At 48.5% G+C, this 24,381-nt stretch overlaps 1 protein-coding gene across 1 annotated transcript in view; it reads left to right on the top strand.

Annotated features, from left to right (window-relative positions):
• TSPAN18 (tetraspanin 18) overlaps positions 1-24,381 on the top strand; it is a 146,101-nt gene that overhangs the window by 17,181 nt on the left and 104,539 nt on the right. Inside the window, exon 2 of the mRNA XM_036326115.1 lies at positions 10,825-10,903. The gene's annotated coding sequence lies outside the window, so the exon portion shown is untranslated. The remainder of the gene's footprint in view (positions 1-10,824; positions 10,904-24,381) is intronic.

Below are 24,381 nucleotides of genomic sequence, written 5' to 3'. Positions count from 1 at the left end.
CTTACTTGCAGCCATAGAAGTCAAAGAAAGTTCAACCTGCAGCAGCCAATAGGAAACACACTGGAGCTGCTGTGTTGAAGCAGGATGGGGGCTGCTCCTCCCACCTCCCCTCCACTTTGGTATCTCCCAGGGAACCCACAGGGAACCCATTCTGAGCATCCCACGAGGTGCCAGTTATAAAACTGAGATTCCTAAAGGGACAGTAACTCACTCAGGAATCAGAAGCAGGCCCGTTTGCTAGAATCATTGTCACTAGAAGGATCATTTTCCGTTTTTATATGAGGGCCCTCCTGTGCTGCTTTTGGCCGTTGGTCTTAATTAATCACCTAGAGACGTGGCTCTCAATATTGACACTCAGCGGCTGACATTTCTGAGTTTTCTCTCCTGCCTCCTCACAGCCATAGACAAAGGCTGGCTGGATATTTATTGTTCAATCAAGGAAAATGGGGCTTTTTATTTGGAAGCTTTTGAAACACAACATTTACCCAAGTAATCCTACCTGAGTCTGAAGGTGTTTGGAGACCTAGGAAAATGTATTTGACCAAAAGAAATCAATACATTTGTGTCCAGGATGAACCCACCGATGGGGTGGTTTGTAGGGGCTCTCAAGAGCCCGATGTAAATGAAGCCTCTCTCCCCACTCCCCACACTCCCCCTCTTGCAGCTACCCCCCCCCCCCCATTTGGTTTTCTAGATCACATGGTATTCCTCCCTCAAAACCCAATTTCCGCACAGATTTAGCCCGCAGTGACCTGCCACATGAAGAGCTTTAGTGAGAATCAATAGGCGTGGGTCCCTGGTGAGGGCTCCACGCCTGGTGCATATAAAATACGCTCGCTGCATGTAAAAAGCGAGACTGATGCGGGCAAAACATCTGGGGCATCCTAGCACCGTGGGCCCTCCTGCCCCCTTTAACGGCACGGTGCCCCATCCCAGAGAGACTTGCTCAAGGTCACACAGTGATTTAGAAGCAGAGCCCTTGGCCTCCAGGGTTCCTAGGCTGCGGCCCTTTCCAACATACAGAACCGGTCTTTGCTGAAGCCAGTCTGCCCTTCGCTTTCTGATCGAGGTGTGAACCAGCTCCGTCTGTAGTGCCTGGGCAGGCAAAGGGAGAGATGGAGGGCACTATGGAGTCGAAGCTGGCTTTAGAGTGCATGAAGGTTTAGCTACCAGAGCAGGTGGAGAGGTGTCCTGAGACATGTGCCTCCATCCAGTGTGATGGGAGCTTTAAGAATGGAGAAGACCTGGTCCCCACCTGCATGTGTGGGAGAGACACATGCGAATTCAATTCAAGGCCCGTAAGGCCTGTGCCTGGCTTCCCGGCACGCTGTGTGCTCCGGGGGCGTGTGGGAACACAGCCTTCTCCAAGCCTGACCCTGGCAGCCCCGCAGATGTGTTTATTTCTTGCTTTTCCACGTGGGAGGCCCGTGTCTGGCCGCGTGGTTAAGCAGGCAGCCTCTGGGCAGTGCTGCTGGGATTCAGATCCCTTCTGACCGCTCAGACCTATGATCTGAGGCCAACGCCTTGTGCTTCTGTTTCTGCATCGGGAGAATGGGGAGAGTGATCGTACCTTTCACGTGGGGTGGTGGCGAGACCTTCAGTGGGATCATCCACACAAAGCGCTTAGCTCCCCGTCCACAGGTGGGATTTGCAAGCAGTTTGCATTAGCTGTTAATTTGGGGAATTTTAGATGGGGGTGTTTCTCTATTTAAAAAATAATATTTGCCGAAACCGGTTTGGCTCAGTGGATAGAGCGTCGGCCTGCGGACTGAAAGGTCCCGGGTTCGATTCCGGTCAAGGGCATGTACCTGGGTTGCGAGCACATCCCCGGTGGGGGATGTGCAGGAGGCAGCTGATCGATGTTTCTCTCTCATCGATGTTTCTAACTCTCTCTATCTCTCTCCCTTCCTCTCTGTGAAAAATCAATAAAATATATTTAAAAAATAAATAAATAAAATAAAATAAAAAATAATATTTATCACTTTTTCCCCTGATTATAAAAGTCACATATGTATATATGCCGACTACCTAAAGATTCCCATTGGTAACATTTTGCTGTATTTCCCCCTGTGCAGTGTGTGTGTGTGTGTGGGGGGGGAGGGGGGTGAGGGGTGGGGAGGGGGTGATTGGGCATATGTTGCCAAAGTATAATTTTCAAAAAATTGTAAATTCTATAAAATCTCATATAAATGTAAAATGAACAAGGGTCGGAGATTGATTGAGCTCATTAATGTGAGAGCCAGCAGGATGGCAAAGCTGGTTCTCCGGAGAATTAGAGACGCTGGTTATATAGACACTGGAGAAAGAATGCTGGAATAGGTGGCTGGATGGGATACAAAGCTGGTTACTGCCCTACAGGGCAATGCAATCTTAACCTTTGGGGTTATCTTTTCTACGAGACCTACAAATTCACATGTAACTTCACCAGAGCTAAAGTTTACATTCCTCCAGAATCCCCTGGATAATTCAGTAGTCCTTGGGGGGCCTGCTACTCAGTGTTCCAACATGTTGTTGCAAAGACAGTGCTCTCCTGGCCTTATTTCCAGGCTTGGATCATTTTCCTCAACACCATCTATATGCTCTCGCTGAGCGTGCGCTACGAAGCACTGTGCGCCTCCCCTTCAACACTTAATATTGCATCACATACATTTTTCAAAAGCAAGTTTGGAACCAGGACCAGAATTCCCCAAAGGGTGTAAACCCAGCTTGATTGAGGTCCTCCTCTTCCCTGAGGGCCCCCGAGCAGCCACACTTGCTTCTGTCACCACCATGTTTTGTTTTATTTTTTGTAACCGTCAGTTTCCCTGTCTCTCAGGGATTTGTTGAGCTGAACTGTCCTCAGACCCTTCTCTCCCAAGCACCTAACACCCAGCCCAGAGCAATTCATTTTGGAGATGCTTGCGGAGCGAGTGACCATGGGTGTTCGGAAGAATGGCCGTTGCCAGTTACTATAGGTGAACCTTGCTGATAGGAGCCAGCAGGCTCCTCTCTGGACCCAACAGAAGGCTGTGTCCTTCTGTTGAGTCAAAGACACTCCCAACCCCCACACGGTGTCACAACCTTTTCACGCCCCTGTCTCCGGTTCTGCCCTTTGTGTTTGGAGGGCTCTACATGTACGCTCAACACAGGAGACCCATCTGTCTCTTCTCTGTAGGACTCTCAAGACTGAGCTCTCGGAGCTCCTGACTTTCTTTCTTAATCAAGGTCTTAAAGGGGTAAAAACTTCTTGGCCTTCAAGCTGGGAAGGGAGAAGTGTAGCTGGGAGGATTAATCTCTTCACTATGAATTTTAAAGCTGTCTTGTTCCACGTGTTGGGAAAACCCATCAAAATGCTAATGCTGCTGCGTCCAACCTCCTGCAGACCCCTTTGTGCATTAGAATATATTTCAGGGAGCCAGGAGGAATTACTAAGAATTGGGGTGTGGTTTTCCCCACCCCACCACCTTCCTGTGGGTTGTAAAGTCTGAGTTAATAGCCCCAGGTTGAGGAGGAGGAAGGCTGCGGTAGGCCCTGGGGTTGGCCGCTTCCCTCGGCTCAGGTTATGAGTTCTCAGCTTTCGGCTTCCCTGCGAGCTGCAGGCTGGCCAGTTTGGAAACATCTGTTACTGTCGTGTGGCTTTTTCATACAGCCGTGTGTCACTTAACGACAGGGATATGTTCTGAGAAACGCGTTGGTAGGCGATTTTGTCATTGCATGAACATCACAGAGCGCACTGACGCACACCTCGGTGACCTAGCCTGCTTCGCACCCAGGCTACCAGCCTGTTCAGCATGGTCCGCCACTGAATATTGTCGCCACTTATAACACCATGGTAAGTATTTGTGTATCTAAACATAGACAGGGGACAGTCAGAATACAATCTAAAAGGTAGATGCTGCACCTGTATAGGACACTTTGACTGAAGCTTGCGGGACTGAATTGCTCTGGGTGAGTGAGTGGTGAGTGAATGTGAAGGCCAGGACGTCCCTGTACACGGCTGTAGACGTTGCCAGCACAGTACCCTGCGGCAGCAGTACATTTATAAAACAACACGAGATGAAATCAAGCACAAGAGAAAACGACGCAACCAAGAGATGCGGTAAATGAACACGGGAGGAACGAGGCTGCTGCCAGCGTGACAAGGCATCGTGTTTTACAGCAAACTCTTTGTTCTTAATAAGCAGGAAGAGGACACTCTAAAATGACAACACAAAGTATAGCAAGCACGTAAACCAGTAACATGGTCGGCGGTTACCATTATCAGGTGTTATGTCCTGTACATAAGTGTGTGCGCGATACTTGCGTACGACTGGCAGCCCAGTAGGCTAGTTACACCAGCAGCACCACGAACACGTGAGGAATGAGTTACGCTGCGACTTTAGGACAACATGCAGCACCTGGGACGTGACTAGTGGACGGTATGATGGCTGCTACGACCTCACTGGGTGATAGGAGTTTTTCAGCTTCATTATAATCTTATGGGACCAATACTGTATAGGTAAGGCCCGTTGTTGACTGATAATCGTTAGGCGGCGCGTAACCATACTGCTGCTCTCAGAGGTGGAGGGTCCTGGGGAACGCATCCCTGTGCATGTAAGACTGCACAGTGGATCCACGTTGAGCCCAAGAGCTGGAACGTGTGGAGGCAGAATTAGGACCAAAGCCAAGTTCAGCACTAAGACCACCTCTGCCTTTCCTGAACCAAGCACTGGAAACACCGGTTATTCTCGTGCCTTTGAACCCCCGGGTATCTTTGTGCAGACAGCCCAGTGGCCTGAGAACCTCTCAGATGCGTCCTTGGGAGGAGGGACCTATGGGTTGGCCTCGTGCAGGCGGATACAGGTGAGGTGGCTCTGGGGACTTTGGCTGAAAACAAAGTTGTGGGTTCTGGTCCTCAGCCTGATTCAGCTCTGTGATGGCAGGAGCGCTGCTTGGCCTCTTTGAGCCTCAGGCCCCTCCTTCGCTGGAGGGGAGGACACAGTCCATGTGGTAGAAGAGTTATGTCTTCGTGTTTTTCGTGTGGTTTCTCATCCAGATGACAGGTCCCTTAACATCAGGCTTCTAGGTCTGCTGGGCACCTCCTCTTTGCGAGAGCGAGGGAGCCTTACTTGGCAGACATGGTGGATAGAATCATATGTGTTTTCTGTTTCCCCTTTTCCACCAACAGTGCACCCATGTTTAGTTACATAAAAATGCTGCTGCTCACTTTCCTCACCTGCAGAATGGGAAGAGCAATGACACCCTCCTGGCAGATGAGTGTTACCTACAAGTGCGGGAGGCAGAAGATCAAGTGTAAAATGAACTCCAGCAGATGGATGCAATGGGTAGCCAGTGTTCTCACCTCCTGCTCACAGGAAAGCACTTCCAGACAGGGCAGGACAAGAGCAAGTGCAGGGCAGTGCCCTCAGGGGACAGGGGGTCCCAGGCTCCACATTGGCTCCACATTGGCTCCACATTGCCCTTCCTGTTCCGCTGAGCATCCTGGTGGTGTCTGCTCACACGGGCACTACTGGGGAGAGCAGGAGAGACCCTGGCTGGCATGTGCTGCCTGCAGCGAAGCCCAGACCTGATGGGAGGTGGGGTAGAGGGGAGATGATTATTAATGACAGTTACATTAAGAATAAACAGCTTCACTTGTTAACTTACGTTGGTACTTCCACCCTCCCCAGGCCAAGAGCTAATGGACTCAGGTTGGGAGTTCCTTGCCCAGTGGGACCCTTGCTAGCAGTGCCAACGCCCACTGTGCGCTGCCCAATTAAATGTAGGAAGTGGCTCTCCCTTTATGGAGCAAAAATAAATCCCAATCTTTCTGAGAATGTCATGGCTCCCCCTCAGCCCCACGGTGACCCAGGGGCGCAATTAGCAGGCCAATTCAGGGACTCATTATGGGAACAGGGTGATCGGGGCTGAGTGAGTGGGCGGGGCAGGCACTCTCCCAGGGAGACAAGTGCAGGTGGAGAGAAGATGCAGAGGCCGGATGCGGCTTCATTAGGGGCTGCTCGGGGAATAGCTGAGATGCAGGGCCCAGCAGGAACTCCTCCTGAACTCGCCTTGGCTCCTCTCCCTCTCCCCCATCCCACACCAACCCCCTGCGTTGCTAATTTAAAACAAAGCAATATAGAATCCCTGCTTCGGCTTCGCTCCGGAGCCTTAAACTGCAGAGATTTTATCTGTCAGTAAGCCCTGCATCAGCTGGCAGTGGCTCAGCCTGGATCCTGGGGCTTGGCGCTGGTGTGGGGACAAAGGACCCAGAGCTGAGCCACCTCCAGGGTCTCGCTGAGGACACTACCCCTTGTTGGGACACAGGAACAAGAGTCCTTGTGGTCACAGGGCTCAGAAGGATAGCAGTTCCACCTAGGAGCCAGGAAGAGATATAGAGTGGCTGAAGGAGAGAGAGAGAGAGAGAGAGAGAGAGAGAGAGAGAGAGAGAGAGAGAGAGAGAGAGAGAGACTGTAGAGGAGCTAGCTGGGAAAAGCCTCATCACTGGGCTCATCACCTCCCTTCATCCTTTCCTTGCTGCCTCTTCCAGGAAGCCTTCCCAGCTCTCCTCTGAAATCCTACTGACTTGGAATCTAGGGTATCAGAAGATTATAAAATAGTGGTTTTCAATGTTATCTGGAAACTTAATATATAAAATATCAGAAAGTCCAGTTGCTGTGAATTAAGTGTTAGCATATGTCTGGGTGTAGACCCCATCTGTTTTTTGTGTCGACCACTGAGGGATGGAGGCGGGGAGGGAAGGGTCTGAGAGGTATAGCTTGGAACCACTGGTCATGGCTACTACCATTTTTACAGTAAGTAGCAAGCAGATCCTATTTTACACAATCCCTGCCTCCTTATGTTTATTTTTGTGCCAGGTACCTAGGGAACCACTTACAATCTGTTTGCTCATCCAGTCCCCAGCTCAGGCCCGCCAGGTGGGACTGTGACTGTCCACATTCTGCAGAGGAGTTCGGTTTGACTGTGGGGTCTGTGTGTATTGTGAGGCCCTGAAGGTGGGCCTGGAAAGATGGGAAACCAGGGCTAAGATGATAAAAGTCCCCGTGTGCAGGCAAAGGGAGACCAGGGGACCCACGGGAGCAGGAGGGAGATGCGGTGCTCCACATTGATGGGCCCAGTCCTACAGCAAAAGAGAAGGGAGCCTGTTTGCAGCAAGCAGACAGGCAGTGGTGAGGCTGATCCAGGCAGAAGGGGCAGGGGCGGTGGGGGTGGAGAGTCAGGGATGGTCTGAGAGACATGGATGGAAGAGGAGCAAGTATTGGGGAAAACTGAGAAGAGTCTTCAGTGTGGGTGTCAGTTATGCTGGGGCCCCTGTTTTTGAAAAGTCACAGAGTTTGCACTGCTGGGTATGTCTTCTATTTTAATTTAAAAAATAGAGTAGGAACCATCAGAGTGAAAGTAGAGTAGGAAACATCATTAAAGTCTCTCCTCTGGGCGTCATCCAGGACACCAAGGTGGCTCTCAGAATTTGCCTTATGACCCGAGAGCTGCTTTTCCTCACACAGTGCACGTTTGCTTTGTTTGGAAGAAGAGGAGGAAAGAGATCTGAGCTTTGAGTGGAACTTTGCAAAATGGGGGGACCTGGCCAATAGTCCTCACATTTACTGCCATTGATTAGGTTCTTGCAATATTTCATGGAGTCTAAGGCACGCTTTGTTTTTTTAATATTTTGATGTCTCTGAGACCAGGATGCATCATATAAAAAGTGGCATGTCATAATTAATTAGCTGACCGTGTTTTCTTTCTTAGAAACCCATAGAATATAATCCAGAGTCTTGTATTCAAGGAGTAGGATAGTGTCTGGCAGGCCCTCTGCTGAGTCTTGTGTACACATTCCTCATGCAATCCTCACAACATCTTACGAGTTATCGGATGTTGTGAGCCCTTTTTCCCAGATAAGGAGTGGAGGTGTGGAGCCAGAAAGTCCTTGCTCGAGGTCACAGAACTGGTTAGGGCTGGACTGGGCATTTCAGCCTGTGCCACCTCACATCTGTGGGATCTTAGTACAAAGCAAGACCAAGTCTGTGACCTGGACGGTGGTGGCCCTTCTTTCCCACAGCCCAGGACAGCCAGGCTGACAGCAAACACCGTCACCCGGCTCCCCGTCATGCGATGCTGCCTCTTGTCACCCAGCACCGGTCTCCCCTCTTGGCCTTAAACCCTGGGATTCTTTTCTCCCTCCCAGGAGGGCTCCAGGTCCAACATCTGCAGTGACCTCCCTCCTCCACGGAGAGGAGGGGGCTGAAATGAGATCTCAGGGAAAAGGGGGAAGAAATTCCGAGCCCAGCTGGTTTCCCTCACACAATGAAGATCTGCTTAAATGGGAATTAGGATTAGTGCTGGGATTTGCCTCTCCGGGCAGAATGGTAATAAACTAATCTCCTCTCAGGTTGCAAGAAAGCAGAATTCCTGTGAAGACGGGAGACAGCTTCAGGCTCGGGAGTGCAAAAGCTGGGAAGTAATGTGGTTATTGACAGGCCTACGCGCGCCGCCGACATGCAGCCCCCAGCTCCTTCCCCGTGTGGCTGCGGCCTGTAATTTCGTTAATGTGTGACATTCACCCAGGCTGCGTGGCTGACAGGCATGCTTGACATTAATACGTGTTCCTCGTGGTCCCCAGAGATCATAAAAGCTCATTATCAGTTCTGAGCCAGTAAATGTAGTTCCCGGCTCAGGTGGGCCTGAGTCTTCAGAAATGCCCCCCGGGCAGTGAAGCAGCGGCCATCTGCGTGAGCCAAGAAATCTCCTCCTCCCTTTGTGCTGGGGACTGAGTCCCAGGCTACTGGGAGGTCACAGGAACAGCCCTTCTGCCCACAGAACCCTGGCTTCCAATTTGCACCCAAGAAAAAGGGCTCCTCTGCCCTGCGATGGGAGGGGAACCCACCCAGCATTTTGGGAAGGCGGTTTGTGTACATCTAGTCCAGGGGTGGGCAAACTTTTTGACTCGAGGGCCACAATGGGTTCTTAAACTGGACCGGAGGGCCGGAACAAAAGCATGGATGGAGTGTTTGTGTGAACTAATATAAATTCAAAGTAAAGATCATTACATAAAAGGGTACGGTCTTTTTTTTTTTTTTTAGTTTTTTTCATTTCAAATGGGCCGTAGTTTGCCCACGGCTGAATTCTAGTCAGAGCCTCTGCCCAGCCAACCCGCTTCTAGGCTTTGGAAGTGCACGGACATTTCCACGCAGAGATGTGGGGGTCACTGCAAGGTTGCAATGGCCGGAAACAGAAATACCCCACATATCCATGGGGAGGAGGACACTATATTGTGGAGCACATGCACTCTGGGGCACTGTGCAGCTGTGAAAACGACTCCGAAGGTCTGTGTAGTGTCACAGTCATGGGTAGACATGATATCCCTGATAAGCGGCCTTGTATGTAGAACATCTGTGGCAGGATCCCATTTGTATAAAGTCACACTGTCTGCATGTGGGCTCACATAGAGTGAGATTTAGAAGGGCACACAGTACAGAGTCTTTGCAGAGATTCTATCTGTTAATTAGGATGCATGGGGAAGGAAGAACTTCCAATATGTAGTTAGAAAATTGTAGTTAGAAAATATATGTCCATGCATGTGTATATGTATCACGAATTCCTCTGATTGTAGCCTTAGTCTGGCCCCTATGCATGAGGTCCCCAGGCTGACAATGTCTGGATGAATGAGGTAGAGGTAGAGGTGGAGGTAATATCCTCTGGCCAAGCCCTGTTCCCCATCAGTTAGCAGGGAACCCCTGAGAATGCCCTCTGTGAGGACAATGCACTGCAGAGCAGACCTTGCACTCACGGCTCTCCTGCTTGCACCTCTCACTGTGGAAGTGGCACTTGCACCAGGCTTGACTTCCCAGGGACCCAAGTTCTAGTCCTAGTTCTGCCCCAGTTCAGAGCTATGACCCTGGGCAAGTTATTTAATGCCTCGGAATCCCTGGTCCTCATCCCTGAAGTGCTAATACTTCCTCATAGAATTGGAGAGGGCGTCGGGCTGATTGTCATAATCGTTTGAGGTAGCCTGAAACTCGATCAGGGCTTCCACTGTGCAGCCTGGCCATTGAGGGCAGCCGGAGAGGGGAGGGGGGGAGGGGAGGTCAGGGAACTTGGCTCTGCCCTGTCTGCTATAAGTTTTGCTTTTGTTCCTCAGCAGTGCACTCAATGAATAACCTGGTCCCCTGGGACTGGCCTAAGCCCTGGCAGGCAGGTGTGTGGCCTGGGCACAGTAAATTTGATCCTTCTCCTGTGACCTGGGACTCAGTCATATGGACAGAGGAAGTGGGAGGGGTGGGACTTTGGCCCCTGCACTCTGGGGCTGAGCTGTTTTTTCACCACCAACAGCCCCTCCTCTTATGACTTATCTCTTCATGGATTCCAGACCTTGAAAGGTTTGTTCCGCCCCCAAAGCCTGCTTTCATTAGGCAATGATTAATTCCCTTTCACATTTCCAAAATTACTCAGAGCACCGTTTTTCCGCCTAAGGAAAATGGGGTTCCCACACCAAGTTGATAAAATTCTAGCTAGAAGCAAAGAAACATGATGCGATGTTGTAATTAGCATCTCTCAAAGTCATCACATGGACGTTGCACAGGCTCTGGGGCTGATGTTAGAAGACGGAAAATATGTCCCAATCGATAGGCCCTGGGGACGCCATCCTGGGAACCTGGGTGGGGCTGGGTGCTGAGTTCTGTCTTTCTGGCCAGGGGAACCTGTCTGGCTGCTGCACCTGCGGAGGTGCAAGGAGGGAGCATGCACTCAGAGAGTGGGTGCGTATCTGGACTGGGCTGGCCCCCAGAAGCCCCATGCCCTGCTAACCTACACCTTCTTAAAGCTTACTTCTCTCTCTCCTCCCTCCAGAGTGTCTTCTGAAGCCACCATCAGAGAGAGACCTCAAGAGAATCCTGCCACCCCTGAAAGAAAAGACCAGTTGAAAGAGGTATGATTTTGGCATCATGGTGGAGCGGCATCTCAACTCAGTCACATAAGAGGGTGTAATCTCCTCTCCTCTCCCTGCCCTCCAAGCCCGCCCTCCCTGAGTGAGAGAGCTCTGCTGGGGAATGCAGGGCAGGTGAAGAGTCACTTTACTCTTGTCGCCACCCCAAATGTTTGTTCAGGAATGGGGAGCAAGTGTGATGTGTGAGGGGAGAGGCTGATACTCAAGTGGGGTCTCATGAGGCTGGTTGCCCTGTTGAGGGGACTGCAGGTCAGGGTTGCTCCTGAGTCCACCCAGGAAGTGAGGGCCGAGGGATTGGAGGGAGGGAGCCCTTGGAGGGGGGCTGCACCAGCCGCCTGATGGCATTTGCAGTTTTGGTTGCCTCTGGTGCCCGTGGTGGGGAAGCACTGGGTTACTGTCCTCTTCACTGATCTGAGAGTTCCCTGCTCTCCCAGTTCATCCTCTCACTTTCGGGCTGTGCTGGCTGGCCAGGATTTTCCCAGCTGCAATCCAAGGCAGGTTGGCCAGCTCCCCAAGGCAGGTAAAGCGGAGCCAGGCTGAGGCCCTAGTGGACAGCCTCAGAGGAGTGGTGAGACCTGGCACCTGTGTGGGCTCTCTCTCCCCCTCAATAGCGCCTGTGCCCTGCAGTGCCCCAGCCTGGCCAGCTGTCGGGCCACCATCTTAATTGTAAGCCTCCTGCAGCAGATGCCCTATCCTCACAGGAAGCTATTGCCTTATCACAGCGCCTGGATCTTGCATGGCTTTCTTACTCAGGAGAAGGCTCTGAAGTGAGTCGGAAAAGGCTTAACTTCCCCAGGACCTTTCTGCTACGGGTGTTTCTCTAATCAGAGGAAGCTGAGGGCCTGGGTGAACGAAGGGAAAGAATCTCCTTTTTTAAAGCATACTCTTACTGATTCAGAAAGGAAGGGAGAGCGAGAAAGAGATAGAATCATCAATGACGCCCCACACTGAGCATGGAGTCCGAAACCCAGGCATGTGCCCTGACAGGAAATCGAACCGTGACCTCCTGGTTCATAGGTCGACGCTCAACCACTGAGCCATGCTAGCCAAGAATTTCTTTAAGTACATGAAAAAGAAGCAAGCGTGTTATTGTTTCTGGGTTATCTTCAGGGGAGCTGTGCAGGGAGCGGAGTGATTCAGCCTTACCCCTGTTGTTAGCCAGGAAACAGATCCATGTTAGAGTCACAGGAAAAATACAAAGATGACCATATGGCCACAGGCAGACAGGCATGTGCTGTTGTGGGAAATGTTTGCTGGGGTTTGGGAGTCAGACGGGTGGAGGCTGAGTCCCAGCTCTGCCTTCTCAGTAGCTGTTTGACTTCAGGCGAGTGATTGGATCTCCCAGAGCCTCAGTTTTTGGCAAACCACTGGGTGGTTGTGAGGGCGAGGAAACCGCCAGCAAGACATACCTGTTTGCTTTGAGCGATGGCAGTCCCCTGGAGTAATGAGGCCTCCCAAGGTGACCTCTTTGAAGAGGCTCAGGCTCTTGAGATGTGAGAGCTGGGTGTTATGACCAAACAGTGGGGTTACCCTGGAGACACATACCTCTTTCCATGCCTGGTCTAAAAAAGGTCTGAGTATGGGACCTGGGTTGTGTCAGCTCTCCGTTCTGAGAGCTGGGGGCCACCTCGGGTATGAACTGTTCTTCCTGAGCCTTTATCCCGTAGTTTACACTTGGCCCTGATGATCTTCACTGGACCCTTTCTGTAGATAATAGCTGATCCCCCCCACAACCCAAGAAGCAGGTATTAATACAGTTTTTATAGGTGAGGACAACTGGTGTTCATAGAAGTAAATTACTCTAGGTTTCACCTCTAAAAAGCAGCAAGTTTATTAGGATCCAAACACAGGGCTCTTGCCCCAATGGTAGCGTGCTTGCTATATCACTCCATAGCACCCACAGTGGCCATGAGGCACCCCTGCACACCTACGGAGCACCCTGTGTGTGCCCAGAGCTGTACCCCACAGCACCACAGTGGCTTCCCATGGTGGCAATGACAGCACCTGCACTGTGGCTCCCCACAGGGCCCATAGAGGCCAGGAAGCACCCACAGGACTCAGCCATCACCCCATAGCACTCATGGTAGTGCCTCTGTGTCCATAAAGCATCCTGCATGCCCACAGTGACACCCCAGGGTGCCCATGGTAGCACTCTTCCCATGTTCTCTACTTGGCTTTGCATGGACTTTGCAAAAAGGGGAGTCCCTGGTGTCTTTATCTCCTAGCCAGACCACTGCAATGGGCCAAGCTGGCAAGCCAAGGCAATTTCTAGGAGGCATCGGGACCTTCCTCCTGCTGAGATCTGAAAGCAGGATCTTATATTTAGGGCCCTGATTCATTTCGAGTTAACTTTTGTGGTATATGGTGTGAGGTAGGGGTCCAACTTCATTCTTTTGCATGTGGTTATCCAGTTGGCCCAGCACCACGTATAGAAGGCGCTATTCTTTCCCCCATTGAATAGTCTTTGCCCCCTCATTGAAAATCAGTTGGCCATAGATGTAGGTGTGTTTGTGGATTTGCAATTCCATTCCATTGGTCAATGTGTAGATACTCATGCCAGCACCAGGCACTCAGCTGTGCTGAGTACTATTGCTTCATGTGTAACTTTGGAGGAGTGTTAGTATATTTTAAAGCTCCCCAGCTGATTCCACAGCGGAGCACTACCGGTTTTCAGAGGAGGATGGGGCACTGTTACGGTGCCCAGTCGGGAGGCTGCTGGGATGACCCAGGGCAGTGCAGGGGGAGAGGATGCAGCCCTGAAGCCAAGCCACAATCATGACAGTGAAGAGGCCACTATCGAGTTGAGAGAGGGGAATGAGGGAGACATCCTGATCCTCCCTGACTCTGGGGCGGCCTCATGGATGACAAAGGTGAGAACAGAGGCCAGTATTTCAGGTGAGCTTGATTAAACTCCAACCCACACCTAATATGGTTTGGAGGAAGACCTGGGTCCCAGTCACAGCTCTGCTCCACTGTGTGACCTTGGGCTAGTTGCTCCACCTCTCTGAGCATCCTCATGGTCTCTGTAGGACCAATATTCTCTGCTATTCATGCAGAGGGTTGGGGGAGGGTCAAATGGGTCACTCTATGAAGGCTGAAGGGCTTGCAGTGGTTCTCAACCTTCCTAATGCCGCGACCCTTTAATACAGTTCCTCATGTTGTGGTGACCCCTAATTTCATTGTTACAAATTGAACATAATTAAAGCATAGTGATTAATCACAAAAACAATATGTAATTATATATGTGTTTTCCAATGGTCTTAGGCGACCCCTGTGGAAGGGTCGCGACTCACAGGTTGAGAACCCCTGGCTTACAGACAACTGAATGCGAGGTAGAATCTCCGCCCCAAAGTTCTTGCCAGGTGGTTGTCAATATCAGCCTCACTGCTTCCAGGGTTTGGGGCTCATGGCCTCCATTGTGGCCTGTGCTGCCTGGGGCTGTCTTGGGCTGTCTCTGATGGTCAGAGTGTCTCCTTGTGCTGAGCTGACATCTATTTACTTATACCCTCCGTCTACTTGCCCCAAATCTGCCTTGTGGGCTGCATCACCCCTTTTCCTCCAGGCTGTTCTCCAGCATCTCTACCTCCCCCTTCTCATCTGCTGGCTGGAAGGTCCTAGTCACCTCTGCCTCCCTCTGAGGATGCCAGAGGGCGAGCATAGCTTTGGCATTAGATGAAGCTCAGGACTATTTTTTTTTAGCTAGTTATTAGGTTGGGCAAATGAACTCAGTTTATTCTCCTGTTAGACGAAGAGAGTCATGACAATTGCGGACTCATGGTCAAGATTAAATGAGATGAGGGATGTCAGACATGTCCACCGCCTAGGAAGGAATCCACATTCCAGAAAACGGTGGCTATAATTGCAGTGGCTGAACACCACCCCTCAGTTTTCCCTAATTCTGACTGGTGGGGTACAAGCCCTGAGTTTAAGCACAGGAAGGGCCGCAGCCCCCAGGCCTCATCTGCCTTCCTGGCTTCCCCCTCGTTCTCTGTCTGGGACACGTATTCGAGGGGACAGGATGACAGGTTTTCACCACCCATTTCCTGCTCACTCAGCCCAACGTCTGCCAGAGCTTCTGGCCTCAGGCCAGCCTCACGTCCACATGGGACGCGTGGCAGCTCCCTGGTCCTTTTCTCCCTTCTTGGCCCTTTTCCATCCCAAACCTTTTCCTTCTTTTCTTTTTCAAGTTGTTTTACATTTACTCAGGAAGGTTCATCCCAGGGCCACATACCTGCTGGTCCTTCTAGGAGGCCAAGTCGGTGGAGTGTCCCTTCGGGGATACCCCGTCTCCCTGGCATGGGTGGCTGGGAGAGCAAGGCCAGGCAGACCCATCACCATGTGGGGTGACCTCCTTGACATCATGGAGAGATAAGAAGTCTTCCTTTCCGCCATCTAAAGAATGAGCAAATGATTGCTTTTCTGTTTATGCAGCAAAACTTAGCAGAAAGCCCGCCTAAGAGGCTTTTCTTTGTTGTTTTAAAATAATGACTTATATCCACAGTGTGAATCACAGCTGAATTTTCAAACACCCACCAGGTAGGGCAAAGAGGGAGGGAGGAAGACCCCAGGTGCAGATGCCATGTCAGCATTGGAGGGGGCCACACAGCTGTGAATGGCAGAGGAGGGTCTAGTCTGCCAGTCTTCCCTCCTAGTGGTCACTTGGCCCCTCCCAGCTGCTTCTCTTATAAGTTAAAAGTGTAAAATAAGACTTTGATTAATAGTCCTGGAATTCAGGAGCGATTCCAGATCTGCTGGCAGTGTTGTTAGCTGTGGTAGTTTGTTACCTGCCCAGAGCTGCTGATGGGAGAAGAATGACCCATGCCATTCCCTGGGCTTGGGGATTTGCCGAGGTGTCTCCCTTTCTGGGGCATTCACAATAGCTAAACCGTGAAGCAAGTGTCCGTTGATGATGAATGGATAAGCATCTACCGGTTTTCAGAGGAGGATGGGGCACTGTTACGGTGCCCAGTCGGGAGGCTGCTGGGCAGGGCCGTGTTAGAAAAGGAAGGCACTGTGGGACCGAGGAAGGAGACTGGGCTCTGGACTCAGGCCTTTTTAAAAAAAATCAACTTATGCCCTAACCGGTTTGGCTCAGTGGATAGAGCGTCAGCCTGCGGACTGAAAGGTCCCAGGTTCGATCCCGGTCAAGGGCATGTACCTTGGTGGCGAGCACATCCCCAGTAGGAGGTGTGCAGGAGGCAGCTGATCAATGTTTCTCTCTCATCGATGTTTCTAACTCTCTATCCCTCTCCCTTCCTCTCTGTAAAATATCAATAAAATATATTTTAAAAAAATATATTTTTAGGTTCACAGCAACACTGAGGGGGAAGTGCAGAGTCATCATCGTCTCCCCCCATACACACACCTAGGGCCTCCCCACTCCTGACATCGCACCACAGTGGGACATATATTGCAATCGGTGAACCTACGGTGGCACATCATTATCACCCAAAGCCCATCCCAGGTTCACTGTTAGTGTTGTGCCTTCAATGGGCTTTGACAAACGTATAATGACATGTACCCACGAACAGAGTATCATACAGAATACTTTCACTGCCCTAAAAATCCTCTGTGCTCCGCCAATTCTTTCTGCCCTCCCCCCTAAGCCCTGGCAATCACTGATCTTTTTACTGTCTTCATAATTTTGCCTTTTCCAGAATGTCATAGAGTTGGAATAATATAATATGCTGCCTTTTACGATCGGCTTCTTTCACTTAGTAATATATATTTGTTTCCTCCACATCTTTTCATGACTTGATAGCTCTTTTCTTTTTCCATTTTTCTTTATTGTGGTGAAATGTATATCACATAAAATTTACTGTCTTAGCCACTTTTAAGAGTACAAATCATTAGTATTAAGTGCATTCACATTGTTGTACAACTATCACCACTATTCATCTCTAGAACTCTTTTTATCTTGCAAAACTAACCCTATACCCATTAAATAAAAACTCCCTGTCCCCCTCTTTCCCCAGCTCCTGTAACCACCAGTATATTTTCTGTGCCCATGATTTTTGTTACTCTGAGTACCTTATATAGGTGGAACCATATAGTATTTGTTTTGTGTGTGACTGGTTTATTTCATTTAGCATAATGTCCTCAAGTTTCATTCATGTTGTAGCATAGGTCAGAATTTCCTTCCTTTTTTTGTATGTGCTTAACTACATTTTGCTTATCCATTCATCGTCAGTGGACACTTTTGCTTCACGGTTTAGCTATTGTGAATCATGCCGCTAAGCTCATTTCTTTTTAAAGCTGAATAATATTCCATTGTCTGGGTGTGCTATGGTTTATTTATCAATTCATCTCCTGAAGGACATCTGGGCTGCTTCCAAGTTTTGGCAATTATGAATAAAGCTGCTATAAATATCTGTGCACAGGTTTTCTGTAGACATACGTTTTCAACTCATTTGGGTAAATACCAAGAAGCGCGATTGCTGGGTCATATGGTAAAAGTATGTTTAATTTTGAGGGAAACTGCCAATCTATCTTCCCAAGTGGCTGTACCATTTGCATTCCCACCAGCAGTGTATGAGCGCTCCTGCTGCTCCACATCCTCCCAGCATGTAGTGTTGTCAGTGTTTTGGATGTTGGCCATCCTAATCGCTTGTAGTGGTATCGCGTTATTGTTTTAATTTGCAATTTCCTAATGACATATGATGTTGAGCATCTTCTTTCTTACGTGCTTGTTTTCCCTCTGTATATCTTGGTGACTTGTCCGTTCAGGTCTTTTGCCATTTCTTCATCTGTTGTTCATTTACTGATTGCTCAGTTTGAAGAGTTCTTTGCTATTTTGGATAACAGTCCTTTACCTATGTATCTTTTGCAAATATTTTCTCCAACTCTTTGTCTCCTCTTAACAGTGTCTTTCAAAGAGCATCATTTAAAAAATTTTAATGAAGTTCAGCTGATTGTTTTTTTAAATAGATAATACCTTTGGTGTTGTATTTTTAAAAAGTTATTGCCATACAAAAAGTCATCTAGATTTTTCTTCTGTGTTGTCTTTTAGGAATTTTAGAGTTTTGAGTTTTACATTTAGGTTTGTGATCCATTTTGAGTGCATTTTTGCAAGGATTGTAAGATCGGTGTCTAAATTCACTCTTTTGTATATGGAGGTCTCGTTGTTCCAGCACCATTTGTTGAAAAGACTACTTCTTCTCCTTTGCATTACCTTTGTTCTTTTGTCAAAGATCAGGTGACTATATTTATGTGGGTCTATTTCTGGGCTCTCTGTTCTGGTTCACTGATTTATTTACTATTTCACTACTACCACACTGTCTTGATTAATGTAGCTTTATAGCAAGTCTTGAAGTCAGGTAGTGTCAATCCTCCAGCTTTGTTCTTCTTCAATATTGTGTTGACTATTCTGGGTCTTTTGCCTCTCCACATAAATTTTAGAATCAGTTTGTCAATATTTACAAAACAACTTGCTGAGATTTTGTTTGAGCTTGCATTGAATCTGTAGATCACATTGGAAGAAACTGATATATTGACAATATCGAGTCTTCCTATCCATGACTATGGAATGTCTATCCAATTATTTACTTCTCCTTTAATGTCTTTCATTATAGTTTTGTAGCTTTTCTCATATAGATCTTGTGAATATTTTGTTACATTTATACCTAAATATTTTATTCCTTTTGGTGCTAATAGAAATGGTATTGTGTTTTAAATTCAGATTCTACTTGCTCATTGCTGGTATATAGGAAGCAATTGATTTTTGTATATTAACCTTGTGTTCTGCAACCTTGCTTTGCTATAAATGCTTATTAGTTCCATGAGTTTATTATCACATTTTTAAAAGATTTTCTACACAATCAGGGCATCTGTGAACAAAGACAGTTGCATTTCTTCCTTTCCAATTTGTAAAAAAAAAAGCAAACCTGTAAAAAAAAAAGCTTCCTTCTCAATAATCAAAAGAAAACTTTGTCGTATTGTATTAGCCAGGGCTCCCAGTACAATGTTGAAAAGCAGTGGTGAGAGGGGACATCCTTGCCTTGTTCCTGCTGTTAGTGGGAGAGCTCTTGGTTCCTCACCACAAGTATGGTGTTATCGGTATGTTCTTTGCAGATGTTCTTTATCAAGTGGAGGAAATCCCCCTCTATTCTTAGATTGCCAAGTTTTTCAAAAATCATGAATGGATGTTGGATTTTGTCAAATGCTTTTTCTGCATCTACTAATATAATCATGTGATTTTTTTCTTCTTTAGCCTGTTGATGTGATGGGTTACCTTAATTGACTTTTGAATGCTAAACCAGCCTTGGATACCTGGGATAAATTCCCTGACTCTGGTCTATAATTCTCTTTATATATTGCTGGATTTGATTTGCTATTACTTTCTTGAGGATTTTTGTATCCATGTTAATGAGAGATATTGGCCTATAGTTTTCTTTGTCTGGTTTTGGTATTAGGGTAATGCTGGCCTCCTAGAATGAGCTATTAAATACTCTTTCTGTTCATATCTTCTAGAAGAGATTGTGGAGAGTTAGTATAATTTCTTACCTAGGTGTTTGGTAGAATTCACCAGTGAACCTAAATGGGCCTGATGCTTTCTGTTTTAAAAGGTTATTAATCATTGATTCAATTTATTTAATAGACACAGGCCTGTTCAGATTGCCTATTTCATCTTGTGTGAGTTTTGGCAGATTGTGTCTTTCAAGGAATTAATCTATTTTATCTAGGTTAGTAATTTATGGGCATAGAATTAGTCGTAGTATTCTTTTATTATCCTTTCTTATAATTTAAATTCTTTATTGTTTAAAGTATTACATAAGTCTCCTTTCCCCCCCATTGACTGCTCCCCAGCCACTCCCACCCCTCAGCATATACCCTCACCCTCTACTGTCTGTATCCATTGGTTATGCTCATATGTATGCATACAAGTCCTTTGGTTGATCTCTTACCCCCTCCTCCCTTGCCTTCCCTCGTAGGTTGGACAGTCTGTTTGATGCTTCTATGTCTCTGGTTTTACTTTTGTTCATCAGTTTCTGTTGTTCATTTTATTTCACAAATGAGTGATATCATGTGATAATTATCTTTCTCTGACTGGCTTATTTCGCTTAGCATGATGCTCTCCAGTTCCATCCATGCTGTTGCAAATGGTACGAATTCCTTCTTTTTTACAGCAGCGTAGTATTCCATTATGTAGATGTACCACAGTTTTCTAATCCACTCATCTGCTGATGGGCACTTTGGCTGTTTCCAAATCTTAGCTATTGTAAATTGTGCAAGGACAGTAATCCAGTTTCCGTTTCCTGTCCTCACAACCACTGTGTATCATGGCTTAGTGCAGATCTACTGTGTAAGTGGGGGAATATCAAGTGGCATCGGGGCTGGAGATGGGAACTGGCTACAGAGAACTCCAGGGATCCTGTATCCTTATTCTCCACACGGAGATGAACGTGTGTAACAGGATCAGCTCATGTTGGGTCTGGCTGGATAAGAGGATGTTCTCTGAACTAACTGCCATGTAAGCACCATGTTTATTAAAGATTAAGGTATAACAGTGCTTTCATTTGAAGCTTACATACATATTAAAACTCATCAGCGACTATAGCAATTGTTAAGAACTTAGAGCGACAAAATATTTTTTTTTTAAGGCAGAGTGTTTTATCACTGACATTGTTTAGAATTGTCAGCTTTTCATGTTTTGTTTTGTTTTGTTTGCTTTTTAATTATCTACAGACAATTCACCCCCTATGGCAGCCGTGGGCAAACTACGGCCCGCGGGCTGGATCCGGCCCCTTTGAAATGAATAAAACTAAAAAAAAAAAAAAAGACCCTACCCTTTTATGTAATGATGTTTACTTTGAATTTATATTAGTTCACACAAACACTCCATCCATGCTTTTGTTCCGGCCCTCCGGTCCAGTTTAAGAACCCATTGTGGCCCTCGAGTCAAAAAGTTTGCCCACCCCTGCCCTATGGCCTACAGATTGCTCCCACTGCCCCACCCTTGGCATGCCAATACGGAGGTGTCTACAAGTGGGTTGTTGCTGGGGGTAGGGGAGGGGCGGAAGGTACACAGAAGATCCTGAAAAGGAGACCTGTGGCTGGTCCTGCAGTGTGACCAGGTAGCTTCCAGGTGGGAGAGGTGTAGAAGGGCTTTGTAGGGGTCTAGTCTAGGCTGAGGTGGAGGCAGCAGAGAGCGTGGTGTCCAGGGGACCCTTAGTTGGTAGGAATTTGGCTCCGGTTCCTGATGGCTCCAGTTGTGAATGCCATCTGGGTACAATGCCTAGCGTTACAGAGAGCTGGGCACTGAAAGCTTCATCCTCAGGGTGACAGTGTGCCCTCCTGGGGACACGTCCAGCCTTGCTCAGTGGGATGCCTGCCTGGCCTTCTCTCTCCTTCCCTTTCTCTTTCGGTCATGCGGTCCTTGGAGGCAGCCATTCTATAAAAAGCCTCATAAATACCAGGAGATAAGGATCCAGGGCTTTTGGTTTTTATTTCTGCCCTGACTCCCTGCAGAGCCTTTTCGGTAGGAAATGTCCCTTTGGTGCTGAGATTTGCTCCCAGACCTCAGAGACAAGGCTTCTTAGGAACACGCATCTGTTTGAACTTGCACTAAGAGGCAGGCATGTCCACAGGAGCGGGCCGGGCAGAGCAGGAGGGTGCGGAATCTGCTCTCTGGCTCCGGGAGCTCCCAGGCCTGTCCCCACATCCTGCAGTGCGTCCCCTTGCTGGGTGGTGGCTCTCTGCAGAGGACTGGGGAGCAGGGGACCTCAGGACAGAGGCTGGGCTTTGTGCTGCCTGCTGTCCACATACCACCCCGGCCCACGACCGCAGGGGCCGCCCCAGCCAGGAGTAGCGAGGAGACTCAGGGTGACAGCAGTTCCTCCAGCCGGGAGGGCTCGTGACCCTCAGAAGTCACTTTCTAGCTGGGATTTCCCAACTCTTGGCATTTGTAACGACTGGTCCTTCTTTACTCTCTTTCTCCACCCCTTCTTTCCCTCCCTCTTCTTTCTTCCTCCCTCCCTCATTCCCTGAGCATCCTTTGGGATACCAAGATTAAACATTCCCAGTCCCCGGCTTCAGCGAGCTCAAAATCTGATAGGAAACCTGATTCGCTCAAAGATAAGAAAAGTTGGCGGTTTTGTGTGCATGTGTACGCTGCACCTATGAAGACAATAGAACAACGTTACAGACAGAGAGCTTGGAACTAGAGGAAGAAGAAGTCATTCGGTCCCCCTCTCCGGACAGGAGGCCCACTCGTTTCCTGCTTTTGTTCCCGCTCAGGCGCACATTCAGCAGAGCTGCCTCCAGAAGGTCCGTGCAGTTTGGCTTCCTGCTTTTCTCTGCTCACCGTCCTGCATCGCAGCTGTGCGGGACCTTCCTGGGCAGCGCGGGCCAGGGGACGTGCAGCTTGTCTCCTCTGCTAGATGCGTGCCTCTGGGAGGAGGAGCCAGGTCTAGTCAATTAAACCACAGACACCCCGGTGAAACTTGAACTTCGTGTAGACTATGAGTAATTTTTTAGTGGAAGTCCCATGCAATGTGAGTCCCACCCTCGGCATGCCAATACAAATCAAAAATTATTTGTTTTTCATCTGAACTTTAAACTTAGCTGAGCATTCTGTACGGCATTTCATCCAACAATTCCATGTCCGGAGAGTGTGTCTTTGCAGGTGTGTACCAATGCTGCTTTGTTTAAGGACAGAGAACGCTATCTGGTTCATGTGTCTTCTTTCTCATTTTGTGGGGAACACCCTCCCTAACTTGAATCTCTCCCTTCTCTTGATCGTGCCTCTCTGACCACTCCGATTTCCCCTGCTTGTGGCAGGTCTCGGGGTCTAGCCCCGATGGTCCCCCTAAGCACATCCCTTCCCCAGCCTCTTTCTGCGAGCTTCCAATGACGACAGATGTTGGGCTTACTCCCTGTGGGAGGTGAATTAGCACTCCCTCTTGGGCCCCTCAGGCTGCTTTCTCCAAACCAACTTTGGCAGTGATGGATCTAAGCAGATTGTCCTTGGAGTAGAGGGAGCAAAGGTTCAAGGGTGTTGGTCCAGGGGCTGCAAACCCACAGAGACTTCCCTCCCTCCCCACATCTTTATCTCCATCAATGAACTTATTTTTCATTCTAAGGCAGCTTCAGGGTGATAAAAACATGACTCTAACTGGAAGACAGTAGAAAAAAAAGTGATTGGAGACTAGGAAGACAGTGTTGCCTTGTGGTTAAATGGATTTTCTGCTTAACTGAGGGTTAAGTAGCAGACTCGTTTTGATCCAACCTCTGTTGCTGCAAATCTTTCTAAAATGTATTAGCCTGCTCCCTGGTTTTCCTGAGTGCACCATAATGACCATAATTGAATCTCTTTGCTGGCGAGGCATCCTGTGGGGCGTCGGGCGCACGGTTGGAAATGTCAGTCCTCTGGGTACAGCCGGTTCTCACGCTTTAGAGCCTGTGGCGTAGGCTGTGTGCTTTGCCATGGTCCTTGTTCACTGCCACCTCCTGTCTTCCCAGTTACCCTGGGGTGGGGCTCAAGAAGGGACCACGTTACAGATGTGGAAACTGAGGTCCAACTAGTGAAGGACCTGCCCCAAGTCACTCTCTGACTGGTGGAGGAGCTTGACCTGAAGCCAGCAGAGGTGGCCCACGGTGGTGAGTTGGCCCAGACTCCGATCCTGGCTCTCACTTGCGAGCTGGAAGAAGACCATGAAGCTATGTGAGCCTCAGCTTCTTCACCCATGAATTGGTCATAATAACCTTTCCCTGACATGCTTTGCTGAGATTAAGTGAGGTAATGATGTGAGTGGGCTGCACATCAGGGTCTTCGTATATTGAAAAGAAAAATGGCACACACATACTCTCTCCCCTGACAAAATCAAATGTGCCGTGGTCTGGGTCCCTGCATCCATCTTCTTTCCACATTCCTGCCTCCCCTCCTCCATACACTAGTGGTTTTGCATACAGACCCAGAGCCAGAATGTGTGGGTTTAATCCTGACTCTGTTCTGTACTCCCTGTGCAACTACATTCCTGGATCTCGGCTTTCCCCTCTATATGATGGGGATAATAATAGTAACATGCCTCCTAGGAATGCCATGATGATTCAGAGCAAGAGAGCTTGTCTTGGGGCAAGTGTTTTACACTTTTACACTTTTATTTGCCGTTGTCATCCTAGGACAGTGATGGCGAACCTATGACGCGCGTGTCAGAGATGACACGCGAACTCATTTTTTTGTTAAATGGCATTTAAATATATAACAAATATCAAAAATATAAATCTTTGTTTTACGATGGTTGCAAATATCAAAAAATTTCTATATGTGACACGGCACCAGAGTTAAGTTAGGGTTTTTCAAAATGCTGACACGCCGAGCTCAAAAGGTTCGCCATCACTGCCCTAGGACTTGGTTGAGTCCAGGTTAACAAGCTTTCCTGGATGTGTTCATATCCCCAGCATGTTAGCGGGATTGGGCTCAGGGCCCGAGCTCCCTGTTGGTGCCCCCAGAGTTTGCACGG

The sequence above is a fragment of the Myotis myotis genome, unplaced genomic scaffold, assembly GCF_014108235.1.
Source record: "Myotis myotis isolate mMyoMyo1 unplaced genomic scaffold, mMyoMyo1.p scaffold_m19_p_10, whole genome shotgun sequence".
Lineage (NCBI taxonomy): Eukaryota > Metazoa > Chordata > Mammalia > Chiroptera > Vespertilionidae > Myotis > Myotis myotis.
This window is presented reverse-complemented; position numbering and strand designations above follow the sequence as displayed.